General features: G+C 41.4%; 1 long non-coding RNA gene across 2 annotated transcripts in view; it reads right to left on the reverse strand.

Moving 5' to 3' along the window:
- LOC108501441 overlaps positions 1–18,805 on the reverse strand; it is a 74,936-nt gene extending 56,131 nt beyond the window's left edge. Inside the window, exons 1-2 of one of the 2 annotated variants that reach the window (XR_001876188.1) lie at positions 18,404–18,432; positions 17,562–17,613 (exon numbers count right to left, since the gene is read on the reverse strand). This is a non-coding gene — a long non-coding RNA (uncharacterized LOC108501441). Of the gene's footprint in view, positions 1–17,561; positions 17,614–18,403; positions 18,433–18,780 lie in introns of those variants that run through there. The other variant, XR_001876187.1, reaches the window with a different exon arrangement.
- Positions 18,806–20,317: the final 1,512 nt, after the last annotated feature.

The following is a 20,317-nucleotide window of genomic DNA, read 5'->3' on the forward strand; positions in this document are numbered from 1 at the left end:
CACAGCAGTGCTTTGTGCTGTGCAATCTCACTCTCATTCATTTCTTTCTTCTTCTATTTTCATACACAACCCTCCTTCTCCTCCTAGTGAGCTGCCCATGAGGACTGAATTTTGATCTCCCATAACAAAAATCATGAGTGAATTTGTTTCTGATTAGGAGCTAGTGTGCCTCTGGTGTTGTTAATCTCCTGTTTAGGTCACCTGTGGAGAAAGGCAAAGGCCTTCTCTGTGCAGTAACACCTGACAATCAGAGACACAACTCATCATAGATGATCATTGTAGAACTCTTCAGGTTTCTTTATGGAAACTCTTGTACTTGCATGTTCACTCAGCCTAGTGGAAGTCAAGAGTGCTTCCTGGGAAAGGGATTAGCACCCACCCACAAAAAGAGATACGGCATCAGCCTCATTGCTGATAATGCACCACTGGATTCCCTTCAGCAGCCATATCTATGTTTCAGCAGTGGGGTGGGCATTTCTCTTTCCTTTGTTCCCCACACATTCACCAGTCTCTCAAATGCTCCTCTCTAAACAAGAAAAACAAACTGTACTGTGCCAAATGCTCACTACGCACACTGGCTGGTGGAGCGGTTAAAACACCAGCCTATAATTAGACAGCTTTCAAAGCCCTGCTTTTCCTTCTGTTCCTTTCCCACTCTCTCCTTTCTCACTGAGAGGGGGCACAGCTGTCCCTCAGGCATGCATTGCTTCCCATTAGTGTCAGTGGGAGTCACAAGAGCTCATCAGGGGAAGAACAAACCCTTAAGGGAAAGAAACCTTTGACGAAATCCAGCCACCCCATGCTAGGGCGCTGTAGGAATTCTAAGAAGTTAGATCTAAAGGAAATGAGGGCATATTTGCCCAAGAACTTTTCTGAAGTACAAAGAAATCTGTTTTACTCTGTTGTGGCTCTGAATGTGATGAAAACTTCAGATAAATCTTGCTTATGACCAGTATGTAGCAAAATGGCAACCTTATCTAACTCTGCTAAAAACTGAAGAAAATGTAAAATATACAGTTGATTCCTTTCCTGAGGTTTTGTTTTATTAACAAATATAAATAATCATTGAGCTTCTCATCTGAACCATCTTTCAGTCTTACCTGTTCTTATGGTTGGTTATTCTAATAGGACCTCTGTGTTGTAGACTCTATTTTCCTTCACCCAGGTAATGACTTTCCTCCTCTATAACCAGAATAAAGTGTTCTAGTTCCACCAAGCCAGCAAGTGACAGGAGGTGGCCTTTTCCTGCTTTGTCTCCATCACTGGAAAGAGGTCAGATCAGCAAAGACTATGAAACAAGCCAGCATTGCAGTAACAAATATGTATGTACTTATAGTCAAAGAACTAGTCATTGAAATTAGTAATTCATTTTGGAATGGGAAAAACCTGCTTAAAATTAATATAAACTCAGTGAGTTTGAAGATCACGTGAAGTTTGATGGGAGTGTTGATCTGCTGGAGGGTAGGAAGGCTCTACAGGGGATTTGGACAGGTCAAGTGCTGGATGCTCCACTTCGATCGCAACAACCCCATGCAGCACTACAGGCTGGGGACAGAGAGGGTGGAAGGTGGCCTAGCAGAAACAGATCTGGGCGTGTTGGTTGATAACCAGTTGAACACGAGCCAGTGTGTGCCCACGTGGCCAAGAAGGGCAGTGGCATCCTGTGCTGTATCAGAAATAGTGTGGCCAGCAGGACCAGGGCAGTGATTATTGCCCTGTACTTAGCACTGGTGAGGCTGCACCGTGAATCCTGTGTTCAGTTCTGGGCCCCTCACTACAAGAAGAACATTGAGGTGCTGAAGTGAGCCCAGAGAAGGGCAATGGAGCTGGTGAAGGGTCTGAAGCACAAGTCCTTTGAGGAGCGGCTGAGGGAGCTGGGATTGTTCAGCCTGGATAAAAGGAGGCTCAGGGGGACCTTATCATACAACTACCTGAAAGGAGGTTGTAGTGGGGTAGGGGTTAGTCTCTTCTCCCATGTAATAAAGAATAGGGCAAGAGGAAGTTACCTCAAGTTGCACCAGAGGAGGTTTAGATTGGATATTAGGAAAAATTCCTTCACCAAAAGGTTTGTCAAGCATTGAAACAGGCTGCCCAGGAAAGTGGTATTCAAAAAGACGTGTAAATGTGGTGCTTAGAGATACTGTTTAGTGGTGGACTTGAGAGTTTTAGGTTTCTCCAACCTAAATGATAGTATGATTCTATGAATTAGCAAGCTGGCATACGGACCCCAAGAAGCACCACTTTATGTGCCCATTAATTATTTTGCACCACCAAAATGATGCTGGAATTTGGAGTAGACATTTCAAAGCATATTCTGAAGATAGGAGCTCACTCAAGTCATCTGACAGTACCAAACAGGTGGCTGCAGTGGAATAGACATGCGTCAAGGGATGAAGAGTGGTTTGAGGCAGGACAGCACTGTGTTTTTCCCCTTTCTTTAAGTAAAGAAAAGGAAACAAGTTTTATAACTTCTTACACCTGCTTTATATCTTATATCTGAAGTATTTTGTACCTAAAGAATGCTTATGTTAGCAAACATTTTGCTTAAAGACTCCTACATGAGAAAAATGGGCCTTTCAGTTTCAAAACAATGAGGAGAAATTATCCATGGAAGAAGAGCTCAGACTTCAATTCTAGGAGACAGGAAAACTCTCTTTTCATTTCATTTGCTACTTCATAAAAGGAGAATTCCTGTTTTTTTCTGAAGTCTAAGTTCTGCACTCTGATGAGCAGGTTAAACATAACCAGATTTGTGTAGGCAGCAGCAGCCTAATTAATAGCCTAACTTATGTCTGAGTGAAACATTTACTTTTTTGATTTATCCGTGTTACTAACAGAACACTGAAGTGATCCCATCTCCCTAATTACCTCTGGTTCCCAATTAACAGAAGAGTAACAACCTCTGTAAAGGTTTCTCACTCAACACCCCATCAGGAAGAGGCCAATGATCCAAGCAAAGGAACATCATTAGTTAAACCACACATTAGTCAGCATTCAGTCAGGTGCGGGGACCAAGGGGAACCAACCTCACAGTCTCTCTCCTTCCAAGAGAGAGATCAGAAAGTACTTTTCCTTACTGCATCACATCTCTGCCATCTTATGCTGGAGACTGAGTAACTCCCTGGACTTCTTTGGAGTTCTTCCAGATTTACATCACACAACTTTGGATCTCAGCACTCATTTTCTGGCATAAATGGAACAACACTTCAGATATTTGTTCATTTCTCTCATTATAAGAAGATAGCTTTGTTGTGTAATTAACATGCCAGTAATTAGGGATTCCAAGATGATGTACTAATTTCTCTCTCTCTCACATACACACACTCTTTCAAAATGTTATCAGCAGTAATTGCATTAACATCTTTTCTTTCCTTGTTCCCTTTGGGAGTTTATTAGACTTTCATTTAGTCTTTTTCTCATTTCACAAATATACACACATTTCCTTTGCTTCTCTGAAAATTTGTTTCAGATTTGTAAACTTTGAGCAAATTGACCTGCTCCCCATGCAAACACAGGGGAATCTTCAGTGCCATTCATTTTTTCAAACTGTTTAAGATGGAAGATGAAAACTTGCAAGTTATAATCTGTTTTTTTTCCATGGGTATGGATTCAGATAAGTCTTGTGATAGCAGGATCATTTATGTAGATTTACCAAGTCAACTGAAATGGAGATGGATTTAGGAGTGTGGATTACTATCATGAAACTTTAAGAAAGTCTTAAAATCATGCTATGGACAGTTCATTGCTTGCAGAATATTTCTTTTTAGTGACCTCATCTCAAGATGTAGAGGACTGTAAAATAACCACAATTTTTTTCCAATATAATGAAATTCATAAAACAGGAAAAGTCAGCAGACAGCAGAGCATGGTTCATCTTAGCTTTTATTCTTTTTCTGTCTATCATTTCTTGGACTTTTAAAATATTTTATTCCAAGATAAAAGTTTGAGCTCTATGGCTGAAAGTTACCATGCAGAGCTTAGTCTGAGTTTCCAGTGAGTTTAAAAACTGAACCATAAGCCCCGGAGTTTTGTAGTTCCCCAACCTTGGTGTCCATGCAACACCAATGCTTCAATGATTATAAGTCACAAGAAACACAGCCTTTTGCTTTCACTGTTGGTTTTAACTTTCTCTTTTCCAGCTGTAACATATTCCTAGGACAATGATGTCAGGGATCCAGCTCTGGTAAATCCTTGGTAGGCCTTAGTTGGACACCCTCCTTTAAGTTCATTAAGATGTAACCTCACTTTGTTTTTTGCAGTTTTAATGTGTGTTAATCACTTAAAAAACAGTCCTTGTTTCTAAGCTGAAATATTAATATTTAGTGTTGCCCTACTGCCTCTGCTTTTTAAGGGATCAGCTGTGAAGAGTGAGGAAGAACCATGATCCAGACTTTGAATCATAAGCCTGACTCAGGTATTGACCTTGACCTGCAACTTCAACTTGTCCCAAGTCAATTCCCAGTACCTGCCTGAGCCTGAAAATAATAGCTACCCATTCATCACCACACTATGACAGGAGTACTCATTCTTTTTTCCTATCCCTTCACTTTCTGCTGCATTTTATCTTTCATCTGCATTTATTAGCCTGTCTGTCTTTGTCTGGGGAAAACAAATTTGCTGAAATCTACGACCGTAGTGGTAAAATCACAGTGTTTGGTTGCAAGCCAACTTGATGGTACTTAGATGATAAAAAGGGCTGGGAAAGAAACAACTAGGTTTGTAGCTCCCTTATGTGTAAAAGCTTAAAAAAGGAGTAAATCTGCATTTCTTCTTTTTCCTCTTCTGTGACTTTGAATTAAGCCTGAGAAGACAAATTTGATCCTTGCTTATGTTGCAGGCCAGAAGGAAAGAAGAGCTGCTGTCACTGCCAGAGCAAACCCAGGATTCTCTGTCTGGGAAATGATGTTTTGCTGTATGGCTGGAAGGACAAACTTGAGGCAGTTGCAGCTTTAGATCTTTACTGAGAATGCCTACCCTGGACAATGTGGTAAAACATAGACATATCCAAGCTATTTTAAGGATGGAAGTGGTCCAACTGTGGTAACACAGATCTCCAGGCAGGCTAATGTATGCTCCATGTTGTCTCTGTGCTTGAGGTAGGAAATGACTCATGCCATGGTAAACTTGTGTTACACAAATATTTATGCAAACTACTTCAAGTGCTTGGGCAGTAATAAATTGCTATAGTTTGGTCTGTTAGAGCCTGATGAACGGCCTGTTGTTTTGTCAGGCTGATTAGCTGGTGCTGATGCAAACAAGAAAAATAAACCCAAATCTCTCCTTGCCCACACTGCCCAACAGAGATGAATCTTTCCACTTCCACTGATAGGATGCAATGAGAACTACATGCTAAGCTGATATTTAATTGCTCCTTTTTCACATCTAAAGATTGCATCTTCAGGAGCAGACATTTCCTTGGGAGGGTGGAAGGACAGGACATGAGATCTCACAATACTGCCTTAACTGAGCCACACAAGGTGCCTGTAACCAGAGGAAAAGATCAACTATAGGTCAAGGGAAAACCCCAAAACTGATGTAGAAAAGCTGTATACATCAAAGGAGCATGTAGTTTGTTACACAGGATTAAGATATCAGTCCTGTAATTTATCTGTCATGTATTTAATGCTGGTTTTCCAGGAGTAAGACTCTCTATGGGGTCCAGTCAACTGAAATAAAGGCAGTATGTAGGATGGAGGTCTCTCTGCTGAAGCAAAAGTGGGGAGGGAGACAGTCTATGATGAGAGCATATGGGATTTTCAGTCTGAACGGAAAAGGTAACCCATTGCCTTTGCAGCAGCCTTGTTTGGTTTACTTTTATGCAAATCACAATGTACCCTCCATTATTCTGATTGGCATGGGAGATTTCCATGGAAACAGCAGTACTCCATTTCATTTAAACTCTGATGCCCAATTTCCCTGTCAAGTGGAAATCAATGTGTTGGTAACAGGAGAAGCGTTCAGAGTATTGCCTGGAGATGGTGCTTGTGCAGAGGTCTCTGGAGGAGTGCAGAGATCTGCCCTATCCCATCACCACTCACCTGAGCATGATCCATCACTCCACTCTCCTTTCTTTCTTCTATTTAGTCAGCACTGTCCTCAGTTTCACTGTTCTCTTCCTCTGCCTGACCTCACATAAAATTATTATCCTCCCTGTCTGGGGGGTTATACACAGAGAGACAGAATTGGCAGTGCCTGGATAAGTACACCAGTTCTCTACTTTCTACCCAGAATTAGGAGCATTCATGTAACTGGGAAATGAGGCTTATTTATAAACTGGAGGGGGAGGGGGAGAGAACTAAAAAGCTGAGAGACATCCAGAATTATTCAAAGACATTTTTCCATGTCCAGCTGACGTGGGGAGGAGGGGGGAGAAGAAAAAAGACCAGGAGTTCCTTGCAGCACATCATAACCCAGATCTGTTCTCAGTTTTTCTCACATACCTTAAGCAACCCCTTTTTTTGCCCAACTAAAATTGGTCAAGATCATCAGGGGTCTTTCTGTGGAGCCCACTAGATAAAGGTATCAATGGTTCCTGCCTGCTCCATCCCAGAGCACGGGCAGACTGAGAGAACATTGTTCCCACACTTCTCAGCTGTCCACCTGCCACTGAGGCACTAGAAAACGACCAGCCCTCTCCAATATTTCTATCTAACACCAAATGTTAAGGTTAAACCCCACTCATGTTCCTCTGTCTCCTTAAGCTCCAAAGCTAGAGAGGGCCAGGGAAGGAACAGAGTATGCACTGTGTTGGCGTAAGAACGGGAAGGAGCTGAAAGACAACTCTGGTGAATGCATTGATATTCTACAGGGTGAAAAGATTCCTTTAGAAAACTCTTCGTAAAAAGAGGTAACATGGAGGGCATCGTTGTGGGGTTGCAGGAAGACCACCACCTCAAGATTTCTTCCCTTGAAGCATTCTCTCTGATGGCAAAAGCTGGGGACACGCACTTTTAGTGATGGTTCTTCCTCCAAGGCTGTAGGTCATGTGGGTCACATGAGGGGACAGCAGCCCCACTAAGGACTCACCTCAGTAGCTCCTGCACACGATGTTCTCCCTCCAGCTAAATATTCCCCTGCTACCACCTCTGTTTAGGCGTGGACCCAGCTCCTCTACTCTTGCCTTCATGGGTGCTCTTTGCCTACACACATAGTTGCAGAAGTAGCTTAGCTCACTGACATGTTTTAGGTGGCCTCCTGGACTATGCAAAGGTGCTGCCATACAAAACAGCTTCTTTTGGCCTTCAAAATCTGAGAGACCAAGACTAATCACTTAGAAGGACTTCAGGAATGGTATAGGGGTTTGATATTCAGAGTATGAGCTCCTTCAGTAATGCAGTTTATCCAGACCTTGCCATCAGGGCTTTTTTTTTCCCCCTTTTTCTGGGCACTTTCCAGGCCTTAATATATTTTTAAGTGTGGCCATCAGAGGAAGGCATAAGTAATTCAGATAATGGTGACAGAAAGGGAACTGTTTTAATGGGAAAGACGACACAGAAAGGGGGAGATACATTGGGAGGCTAAAAGATACACCTTAAATTAATGTAATTCAGTATAAATGAGTGTAGGACCCTGGAGTCCTGGATTCCCAGTCCTGACCTTTAATCATTGCATATCCTCTCCTGTCTTAAACTTGAAGCAAATTTTAGGCTGCAGAAAAAGATTTCAAATTAATCAAATTACTGTCAGTCCTTCCTCGTGGCTGGGATAATGGTTCAAATACACATACACTAATCTTTCTAAAGGCTCTTCTAAAAAGACTCTTACTATTCAAAATCGTGTTCATCTTCTCTGCATGTATATCTTGTATTTTTCTTTGGCTGCTGACTAGTGGAACCTCATTCTACTTGCTTTAACTGCATACTGTGGGAAAACACAGAAGTCCTTCCTCTTGCATAGCTAAAACAATGGAGAAGCCAGATCAGTTTATCTCATAGTGGCAAAGCAAAAAAATCAGACTGCTAGTTTATTCCTGTCAACCTCACTTCAACCTTACAAATTACACTTTCTGCCTGGCCTGTCAATCAGGAGCTGTAATGCATATAGGAAGGTGCTTTCTCTTGATGAACAAATATTTCCAGGGTGGGAGGAAGCAGGAGGAATCTGACCAGCCTCACAATCAGGCTGGGAAGATTTCACCTGACAAGAAAGTCATCACCTTAAGACCCTGCAGTGCCAAGGGCAGCCAGGAACAGAACAAACTGGAGATAATGCTGAAGAAAACTCCACAGAGACCACTGCTAGAGTCCAGCTTTGTATTCCAGAAGGACATGGTTTTTTGGTTACTGTGACCACCTGAAGCACTGCCAGGGAAAGGTCAGGTGATCTTTGCATGTCCTCTGCCATCCCTCTTGCCCCATCACTGCTCTGTGCAGCTCTCCCAGTCTGTTCCCAGCAGTGGCATTTCTTGTGCTGTGGAATGTGCCTCTGAACATTTTTCTGCCTCTTGAGACACGTCAGCTGTATCAAGTTGTACAGAGGGGACCATTGTAGCTTTTCAAATTAACCAACTGAGCCCTGTTCTGTCATGAGTCCTGTTTATCTTCTGTGGGGAAAGGACAGGGAGGTCTTTATGTAATGCAATAGGATCCAGTGGGTCCCTGATGTCATTAATGAGAACAGTAGAACATTTTTTTATTTGCAGGAGTTTTTGCCAACAGAATCATTTACTCCAGGCAGCCTGTTCAGTGCATGATCAGGAAAGGGAAAACTTAGCAGCACTTGTTTGGAAAGACAGAAGTGGACTAGGACAGACAAATGAGATTGTGACAATGAAGCGTGAAGGCTTGAAACAACCCTCTTCCCCAGCCTGGGACTGAAATTCAGAAATCTCAGTCTTACCATTTCAGAGTGCCTGCAAGTATCTATGAACCCCACAGGCAGGTCTTACTCCCTCCTAGCCCTGCAGGGCTTTCCAAGCACATAGAGAAATAGTAATAATAGCAACAACAAAATTAATAACAACACCAACACCACCACTAAGAATTATAACACTTCAAATTCAAGCAGTCTGTCTTAGAAAGTGCCAGAAGTCACCATCATACAAAACTTAACTCCTCCCCAGTTCACACACTTCCTTTTTCCAGCAGCTTATGTCTTATATTAGGAGGTATTGCCGCTTTACCATAAAATCCGAGCTATTAATGAATTTATTATCATTTTTAATACACATTTTAATCCATTTAGAGTAAGAGAACCACACTGTATTCAGGCCTGTCTGTTCTAGAGGCTGTGCTGAGAGTCAAAAACAAGTCTGTGCCTTGGGAACTTTAAAAATCAAAGTTTGTACAGGAAAACTCCCACATATTTGTGGTGACAAAAGGCGATATTTGCTCTTAAATTTGCCTGGATCAAAATGTAGCTGGAAACAAGCACTGAAGTGTCAAGAAGCAGTTCTGTGGGTCTCTTGAGATTAGCAACTGCTGTGTGGAGTTGACAGAATTACTATCTTCAGCATCAGCATTTTGCCAGCTTTGTATTTCCAAGTAATTTTTGAACCGGGGCTTTTGTAGGTTAGAATAAGTGGCATCTATCCATTGATAGATGATCTGAAATATTAAAAGATCCATAAACTCTCTGTCTTATAGGATGAATTTTTGTTTCCCCTGTGGTCATATGGGATTGTCTTTTACAGGTCAAGGCAAGATATACCAAGTGATGCTGGTGAATTTAGAAGCATCTCATTTCAATTTGCCAAGAAACTGGTGAGCAGAAGTTAGGAGGAAGTGGGATGAGCCACATCATCCTTTCTGAAAAATCAAAAGTCTACGTTTGTTCCCTAGCCACTGAAACTGGTTCGACCTGTTGCTGCCATCACATAACCACCACCCCTAAACCATTTTTTGTTCCCTCTACTTTCCCAGGATTTTTCCACAAAAAGTGGACAGATGTGCTGCAATATACAGGATCATCAGACCTGACACCTGGTTAATCCGGTTAAGAAAAGTTATCAGTAATAAACAGGTAGTTCAAGGAAACCGCTAAGTAATTTTCTGAACAATGTGCTAGTTTCCTGAAATTCTCAGAGGAAAGTCATGGAAACTATATTGCATAAACAAAAAAAAAACTTAGAGAGAGAGGTTGTTTTTTTGTGGACCTTTTAGAAGGATAGCTCTAGCTTCAGGAAAAGAGGACTTCTGACACTTGATGTTGCACGCTCTGCGTGTGTGCACATGTGTATGTTTGCAGATAATGGAGGGATTTTCCTATTAATGGCATCTAACTAATAGATTCTGCATATCTAAGACATCCCTGAGTTAAACAGTCCCTTTATAGAATCATGAGTGTATGAAATTTTAGATTGGGAATGTTATGTGAGTAATCCTGAAAGCATTTCTCAGTACATTTCCATTTGAATTTTGAATGTAACAAGCTGAGTCATTTTGACACGCACCAGGATGTTTTTGTGCGACCTCCCTTGGCAAAGCAGAGATATTGGCTACTGTCTGAACATCTGTAATTTGAACAGACTATCTTAATGAACACCACTATCACCTCTGATCTGGGAGTGACTGGCACCTTGCTATGTCTGGCATTCAGATGGAATAAGATGTTCCAGCTGGTGCTAATAATGCTATGTTGTACTTATGGCTGGCAACTAACTGCTGTCCTCCAGTGTGTCAGATAAAGCTCATAAGGTTGTTGATTTATTAAGAATGGTTTAATTAAGCTGATAATTAGATTAATTGTTTTTGTTTATATCAAAGTAAATTAAAATAAATTGGGTTAATATTTATCTTATGTTATGCTTCTACTTAATTATTTGATTTAGCAATTAAAGCGCATAAAATTGGAAAACTGGAGGACTGGAAGATGAGGTTTTTTTCTCTCTCTGGAAATCAGGACCAGGTCTCTGAGGAATTCTGGAGTAGGTAAGATCAAGCAATAGCGTGTCCCAGCGATTACATATACAGTGAATCATTGGTTACTCTAACACTTATGATACCCACCTACAGAGGAAATACAGGCCAGGTTTGTAAAGATGCTTTGGTACATAACAGTGCATAATGAAATTTAGTTTTATTTTTTAGAACTATGTACACTTGTCTGTGCCTTCAGGCGCATCTGAGGTGCAACACCTTTAAAACTCATGATCAAATAGATGCTAAGAATACCAGACAGCCTGTGACAGAAATGGTTTGGAGAGAACAGTGTTTCCCAGTTAGAGGAGGTAAAATTTATCACCTTTTCAATTACATTTTTAACTTTGAAAGGAGGAAAAAATCTTTAAACTCTCTCAAACTGAAATATTTGGCAACTCTCTTGTTTTTATTTTATATCAGTTGCCAAATAGGCTGAATTTTCAAAGTGTTGATACTTGGGGGGAAAAAGAAGCCTGTTTATATTCTCAGCCAGCTTTGATGCATCCCACTGGCACAAGCATGCATGTCTGATATATTTCAGATTTGAAACTCCCTCCCTCATACTGGTAATGATTATCAGTGTGGTGTTACATTTAGATGCATATATGAATATACAGAGACTCTTTTACATATATAGGCGTGTAGGTGTAAGTGTCTAAAAATATAAAGGGATGCATTCCACAACCTACACGAGAGAGATCAAAGAAACCCCACGGAAGTGAGGGAGGAACACCCATTCAGCAACTCCACCATAGCTTCTGACAATCCTTATCCACCAATGTGCTCGCGCTCATCACCTCTCAGCTGTCAGAAATGCCTCTGTTGTCCAGGGCCAGGGCGACCTGAGGCACTGGAAGAGCTGATGGGATGCTATAGACAGCATTCATGGCAGTGCCAAGGGTGGCACTGGTTTTCTTGGCTCTGGGTTTGTCTCCTGACATGGCTATTGCACCTTCTCAAAGCTGCATAAATTATATTCCACAGCAAAATGAAAGAACTCTGCAAGTAGTAAATAAATGTTGTATGACCCTGCAGACATATGCTCTGCTTGCCTTCCAGATCTGTTCTGGTGATTTAGTTAGCAGAAATGTTCTGCCAGACAGCTGCAAGGGAATATTACATAATGGTTATGAAAAGTGATTTTTGAGCTCTCTGGAGACCTTTATTCCACAGTTATACCTGCCCAGCACAGGAACAGAAATACCCCCCCAACTTTGAGTCAATACTTTTGTGAATCCCTCCACCATCACACATGCAGTCCGTTCTGCAGCAGAGCAGGGGAAATGGCTTTGGAGAGAAATAACTGGATATTTCATCACCAGCTCTCTCCTGCCCTCTTGTTTGCCTCTGAGGTGAATTAGTGACTGGTGGTATCTGGTCCTTTGACTGCTTTTAGACAAATGAGGAGGTGAAGGGGATTTGTCTGTGTGCCTGGCAAGTGATGGAACTGCAGCTGGGAAGGAGACAGAGCACGTCAGGTGGAAGCCTGGGCACGAGTGTAGCCCAGGCCAAGAGCTCAAGACCAGCTAAAGGGCCCCAACATGGATAGCCAGTGGCAGACAGACATGAAGGAGCCAGAGGGTTTGGGTCTCCTGGGAGGCACCAAAGTCCTGGCTTGTAGACTGGACTCCACGCAGCAAACACAGCAGGCATCTGTCATGCAGCTTTGATTTTGAATGCTCTCCAGGGGACTGCTCAAGAATAAGCCACACATGGAACATCGCTCACAGAAAATATTCAGGGAGTAATGTATGACTGCGAGGATTGGTTCTCAAGACAGCCTGAGAACAGGGAGGAAAGGAGAAATTTTGGTGAGTTATTCATCATAAAACACATTTTCCCATCCCCTCAACCACACACCAGAGTTTATCCTGAAGATGGCTATTGCACATGCAAGAGAGATGGAGGCTCTAAGGCCTTTCATCAGTGCAGGACTGCCTTATTGAGTCATCCTGATGATGAATGCTTGAAGACTGTGCAAAAGTGCAATGCAATTACTGCTGAGTAATAGCAGCAGGTGGAGCCTTTCAGCTCCAGCTGGGATGTGAGATGCAATGGTGAATCAATCAGTGTGCAAGAGACCTTGGTTTGGGAGGGAGGGGGACAGGGGGGAGATTTTTTCCTTGAGTAGCCCCTGAATTTAGGGAAGAGGGAGCTTAAATTGGTTTAAAGTGTTATGGGTGACTGAAGTAAAATTTATTGTTCACTAAAGCTGCACCTGAAAGGAAATATATCTGAGCTCCGAGGAGCATAAAGGTAACTATATCTGATTAAACAAGAAGGAGATAAAAGGTCTGACATGGCAAAGGGAAGAAATGAGAGTTGAGCATATATGCTAGAACAGCCCCAAATAATTACAGTAAGTCCAGTCTACTGATGTTTCCTAGAGCTCTGGGACCATTGGGAAGGCTGCTTTGGGTGCCATGAACTCTGTCAAGACAAGATGCCAAAGAAAGTGGAAGACTTGGCCTTCACTTACTTTCGGTCAGGATGTTATTTGGGGTTGTGACTGTTTTTCCGCTTCTTTATAGACAACATGCCTTTGCTGCCTAGTCTCTGAAAACACACCACTGCCTACAGCAAAACAGGCTTGGGTTTCAAGGCTTGGCTGGTACTTTCATGAAGAATTGCCCAACTGTGGTTCACACAGATGTACCAGGGAATAAAAGCAATAAAACCACTGTAGTTTATTGCACGGGAGGGATTCTTATTATATGTTTGAGCTAACCAGGGAGTTCAGCTAAAGTTGCAAGCAACCAAAGGAACATCAGGAGCCCACCCTGCAGAGGTCAGTGTGTTGAGGCTATCCACACTCCCTTCCCACACCAAAGCCCCTCCTACAGAGCAGAGCAGAGGAGGGCTAGGACTAGTGGGCTGGACAACTCCTGAGATGCTCTACTCTTTACATGCCTCACTGGAAGAAGGGCATATCCATGCTTTGCTGGTAGTTGACATACCATGTTGGACAGGTTGGTCTGGAGATTGACAGAAAGCTCGTCAAAGTCAGATACTGGGGTAAAGAATAAAAACATATTTGAGGAGAGAACAGGAAAGGAGAGAGACTGTGGAAAAAGTTGGATAATGCAAAAAGCATTATCAATCTTCTGCTTGAAAATGACAGGTGGTGCCTATGAAACCTACTTAAAGTTCCTGTGTGTCATAGGGAATATTTTTTTTCCAGAATCCTGAAAGAAATTGGACAATTATGTATTAAAACAGATTCTATTTCTGGTCACCTGTGTTTTAGATGTCTGAGCTGTGCATGTTAGATGATATGTCAGACAGAAACAGCAGATGGATTATTTATTTCCCTGCAGGGAAAAGGCTTGACCAAAAGCAAAGGAAGCAGAGGCTCTCCGCTGCTACAATGCTGACTGGAAATGAGAAATAAAGTCCCACTTGTCACTTTATTTGGCAGTGGGCTGTTTTAAGGAATGTGGCCCTGTGCTCAAAGCACCAATTTTGGAGCCTAGAGACCTGTGCCTTGGTCCTGAGTTATGCCACAGGCTATGAACAACTTTGGAAAAGTTGCTTCAATGCTCTGCAACACTGCATTTCTGTATGTATAAGAGTAGAACTAATAACTAACTGATTCAGAAGGTTATTCCAAGGTTAGACCAGTGCTAGTGAATCACTTCAGTATCTTAAGATAGAAGTTACTGTAGAAATGCTTATTATTATAACCTCAGTCTTCCTCAAAGGTTAATACTGGCAGAACATAAGGAACTTGCCATCAAGAGTCAGGATGTCCATATTTAAGCAGAGACTATTTAAAGATCAGGCTTGCATCTTGCATTAATTTTTCATGAATTTCTCTTTCTTTTTTTTCTTTTATCAATAGGAAAAAAAATAGGAGATGGAAGAACAAAAAAAAAGACTCTTCTTTCTCTACAGTTCAGTCCTCTTCACTTGCTCCCCTCTTCACTGCCAGTTTGCTATCTAAGAAAAGATGTGCACGGTGACCTATTTTAGAACATATATTCTTGCTCTGGGGAAGATGCATAAGACAGCAAGAATACAGGAGGTCTCTAAGGTAATTTCAAGCAAGACATGAAGATACTTATAATTGTGCGACTAGAGCATGAGGAGGGAGCAAGTTATTAATCACCAGTGCTTCCCCTTCTTTCTAGCATGTAAATAAGCCTGATACACATTAATAAAGAGAACGAGCCAGATGGACAAACAGGAATTGCAATGGCTCACAGCACAGCTGGCTCTGGCCGACCAGAAAGATTCCTTCGTATTCACGCTGACTCTGAGTGAATGCAAAGGAGATTTCTTCCTAAACAAATGTTATAAGAAACCCTGAAGATTCATGATAGTGACAAAATTTGAATTGCATGACTTCTTTTAAAGGAAACATAGACCCTAAATCACTGCCCTTTACCTCCAACCTTGCTGGAAGAAGAAAGTCTTATTCTGCCTGGTTATGGTTACAGCTCTGGGCCAAAAGGTCGGCAACTGCAGAGGGAATCTGAGATAATAATATTCCAGAATTCGTGTGACATTCCTCCTTGACTAATACCTTCCTGGTAAAAATGAGACTGAAGACTCTGATCTTCAGTGCTCTCCTTGAGGAGCGGTGAAAGGAAAAAGAACAAAAACAACAAAAAAGTCCTCTGCAACTTTGTGTGTGTTTTGTTCCTATATTAATACCCATTGTGGGAATGGATAGAAGAGGATTAACAGCGGCTATCCTCTCTTCAATCTAATCTCCTATTGACTAAGAAACATCACATAGGGACGTCCTGAAGGAATTAACACAAATCCTTTTAAAACTCTTCAGTGCCTTTTCCCTTTTCTTCCCCCTCCCTGGCCCCTTCTCCTTGTGCCCCATTATGCCGAATTTGTTGCAGAGGATGTGGCCAAGGAGGAACATGGGTAATCAATTAAGATGCAGACTTTCACCATTTGAGATGCATTACCATGGTCCCACTGACACATCCTGAAACACAAACTCAATCTATCACATTGTAAATGAATTCAAAGTGGAAGATTAAAGAGGCAGAGAGGCACACAATCTCACCATAGAATTCAATTAAAAAAAAAAAGGGTGAAGAAAAAAACATAAAAGCAGGAACAGCAGAGAGAAACCTGGCTCATCTGTAGCCAAACTTTATGCTCCATCCTATAATTCTTTCAATGGAATCAGATGGCAAGGATAGTTTGGGATAGTCTGAACCATGACTTGGGTGTAAATAAAGGGGAGTTTGTCAACTTGAGATATGACAAAAGCACTTACACACAAAGACACTTCTCTGTTTTCTCATTAGCCTCCCCAAAAGAATTTCTCAGGACCAAATGGATTGAAATGGATTGAATGCAGGTGTATTTGTTTGTTATCTGTGGTCATTCCAGGCCAGCAAAGCACCTCATCATCAGTCAGTCTGGAGTGAGCACTAGGGAACTAAGTATTCAGTGTACGTCATGTCCATGGTCGCAGGTTTCTGAAGCATAAAATGTCTACTCTTCTCCATGGGGCTTGGTGCTTGTCAGGACTCACTGCCCTGACTTCAGAGAAGGTAAATCCACTGCAGGCTGAAAGCAAAGGTGTAGCTCTCGTAATTTAGGTAATTTCTCAGATTTTGAGTAGATGCTTTTTCTGCCTTATTGCTTCTATTCTCATTCCTCCCTTATCCTCCTACAAGGTTTAAGTTGTAGATATTTCCCACCCTGTCCAGCACACCTGAAAAAGTGCTGGTATAAAGAAGAGAAAAAAGTTAGAAGAAATTTTAAAATATGCAAGGCCTTTCCTTCTCTTCTCTCAATGTTTTCTGCAATTTTTCTGAAGTATTTGTATTTATTATATTAATGCTATAAAGGCATAAAGCTTTGAGATGAAAATAGAATTAATACAACTTCAAACAGAACTGCCCATCAGTACGTTCAATATGCAGCCAATTCACAAATAAGAGTCCACTGATCACGTTCCCCATTTATATCCTTGCTCCTTGGGCTCATCTTTAGGGCGCATCCAAGTTGTATGTGAGGGAATCAAAGGCCACATAAGATTAAAGGCAGAGAATGAAGCTAAAGTCTTATTTTGGATGAGCTTTTGTCTACTCCAGCAAAGTCTTTGACTTCCACCCTGAAAAACCACTGTCTGCTAAAACCTGCCTGTCATTTCTAACTTTCTCTATAAGAAGCATAAGGAACAGTGGTGGGTCTGCTAAGGAACTACACTAATTACACAACTGCCCGAAATGTAAATGTCCTCTTTCTTTAAAATTAAATTGTTATGTAAATCCCACCATTGGGAGGCTCCATGTGTCACAACCTAGAGTGGTTGAGATACCAGAAGTAAAGAAGTCTGCTAGATTAGCTTCTCATCTATTTGCTCACAGAGAGCTGGTTAAGGAGGCCTTCCAACAGAGACAGGAGTCAGACACACACAGAAGGTAACAAGGACATGTTGTGTGTTCTTTATCAGCCATGGCTCAATTTGAGATTTATTTTAGTGCTTGAATTAATTTGATGCTCATGAGGGGACAGGCTGTCAGCACTCACAAAAGCCTGCCTGACAGCCAGGAGGCACCAGGTGGGTTTTATGTATACAGGCTTTGCCTGCATCCCTTGTTCCTGGTGTGCAGAACCAGCTGCCCTGGGCTCTACCCCTCTGCTGTGCAATCCTGATCACCACCCAGAGCAACAGGCACATCAATGCAGGGCTCCTTTCCACCTCCATGCAGTGCTCTTACCCACCTCACAGTGCCAACAGAGCCTATGAGCTGAGATCAGGTATAGTAGGTGCATCCTAGAAAAAAGGAAGCAATTTGGAAAAGTCAAAAGCCGAGCTACATTATTAACTTTTTTTCATTTCCTATCATTTTCAGTAAGGGACTCGCTTAACCTTTATTGAGTTAAGGGTAGAAGAGGTAGAAAAGAAAAAAAGGAAAGAGTTATGCAACCTGGAAATGGAAAGGAACAATTCTTCTAAGCTGCCAGGGAAGTTCAGCAGTCCCAGTGCCTTCATCTGGAGTCCCTGGTTCAGTGACCTATTGAGCCATCAGTCATTGTTGGCAGTGTAACACTGTAACCAGAAATACTCTTTTTTTCTGAGGATCTCACTTAAAAAGTGATGCTGACTTCCTGGGATGATTTCTCCTGAAAGAAGGTGTTGAGTAAAAGCATCTGTGAAGGGCAAAATATTTTTGTTGACTTTTTGTAAAAGCAAGTTCTCATGTAATTCTGTTTCAGAAAGCCTAAAATGCTTCATCAGACAGATCTAGTTCAACCATTTTAGAGTGGATTTAAAGAGTTTCCAAAGTAAACATAGTGCTCAAAATTAGCCTGAAATATTGTACTTCATATAATCTACTTTGGAAAGCTCACTCATTACTACAAGTAATGTCAAATTCTTGCAGCCTCTGGAGACATATACAAAATTTTAAACAATGCACATCATGTAATGGCAAACTGCCATTTATAGAGATCTCAATCCAAACATCAATTCTTATTCCTCACTAGCATCCTCTCAAGGACTAATGCCTGATTTTACTATCTTTACTCATGGAGAAGGCAGAAAAGACTCTCCCAGTAATTACCTCTATCAGTGGTGACTTTTGGATTGTAAGGAAAGAGTAAGTATTCTTCCTTTCCTGCACTCTCCTTGTCCTTCTGGTTCAGCCTCGGTAAGTTAAAAAATTGAATATATACTGGCTTTTCACATTTTTTTCCTGAAATTTCACAAATATTTCAGAAACATGGAAGATTGTCATACACTGTGTTTTTATTTAAAAACTATTATCAAGTAAGATGTGTTTTGTTTAATAATCTCTTTGGTCAACAGAACTCATTAGCAGTTAAACATTAGTTGCTTCTGTTAAGTACCTACTTAGTCTGAGATCTGGGGCAGAGTGGGAAGACAAAAAAGAGGATATTTCTACTCTGTCTCAACAAAGGAGCAGAGAGGAAATCCTACCGCAAAAATCCAGACATAATCCAGCTTTTCGCATCTGCAGTGATGTATCTAAAAAATAAAAAAAATTATTTTCTTTAAAATATGAGCAATTCACAAACTGGGCCAGATGTGGCCCCAGTGTGGAGGTTTTAGCTGCATAGCAGTGTGATACCTCTCCTGTCTCGTGATCAGGAGCACATGTATTTTGTCTCAGGCAGCACTAGTAGGGAAAGAGAGAGATACATCCCATTTTTATTCTGCCCCCGTGAATCCATTTCCAGGAATACCGATGACCCTCCATAGCCCTGAAAGAACCATCGTCTGCCTAACAGAGAGAGGAAAACATATAGGAATTTTAAAAAAAAAAATTAAAACCAAAATTGTAATCTTGAAATACGTCAAACTCCTGCTATGCTAGCACACAAGGACACCCTGAATCCAGACCTTTGTTTTCCTGTGTTGGAAACTGCAGAGCAAAGGAATTTGGGTTTCTACCTGCTGTAGAGTGCATTTCCATTTCAAAAACTATACCCTGGTACTTTGTTTTGTTTTCTCAAGGAGGCCTTCACACACCTGAAATCCTTCTATCATCCCAGAAGTGGAGAGGGAAGAAAAAGAGTTGCAAGATACATATTTCTGTCAGTCTATATTTCTGAGCATGCAGATTGATATTTAAACACAGAACCACACAATACATAATGCTGAAAAGCACATACAGAGAAGATAGTGCTGTATTCCCTTACTTTCCTCCCCCCTCCCTTACACGTCTCCTGCTAGTCCCATATCACATTCTGATGAAAGATATGTAAGAAGGATGTTACACCTGTCAAAGCTTGTTGTATTAATTGGAAATTCAAAACACTGCAGCGAATCAAGGTGGGATTTTGAAGGGAAAAAATACCCAGAAGTAGGCCATTGGTTTCAGGAGGGCTGGGAATAATGCCAGCTGCATGCTGAAAACACATGCATGTGTGTGGCAACATCATACTGAGACGTTCAGCAGTTCAGCTGTTTTGAAAAGCCTGCCTCTAATTTAATTTTGAACAGAAAATACTTCAAACTGACTTCTATAAAAAGTTGGATAGGATAATTACTTTTACTTCACAGCTTTTAGACATCATGTGTCCTGCAGAGGTGACTGGAAGATTTGCTGTGAGAGAGAGGTAAATAACTGTGGCAAGATGTCCTCACACTTCTTATTTTAATTGATCACGTATCCTTCTGCTCTTTCTTCTGTCCTTTGGCTTCTGCACCCATGCCCTTCACCATCTGGCCAAAGAAGATCCTTCCTTCAGTCTGCTTGACCCTCACCTCACAAGTCAAGGTAGCCATAGTAAATTAAAAATAGCTACTAACACCCCATTTTAGATAGAAGAAAACAGTCACTTAAAAAAAAAAATCTAGAAGATCATCTAAAACCACAGTAGTGCCAGGCAACTTTAACACTTTTAAGGATATTTGAGTGGTTGCTTCTCAATCCTGGGCTCCCTGGGACTCCTTGCTATCATATTTTACATAATTTTTTTTTGCTGACTGAGGAGTCATGGAGGGCATCTTA

The sequence above is a fragment of the Lepidothrix coronata genome, unplaced genomic scaffold (assembly GCF_001604755.1).
Source record: "Lepidothrix coronata isolate B3197 unplaced genomic scaffold, Lepidothrix_coronata-1.0 Scaffold102, whole genome shotgun sequence".
NCBI classification, from domain to species: domain Eukaryota; kingdom Metazoa; phylum Chordata; class Aves; order Passeriformes; family Pipridae; genus Lepidothrix; species Lepidothrix coronata.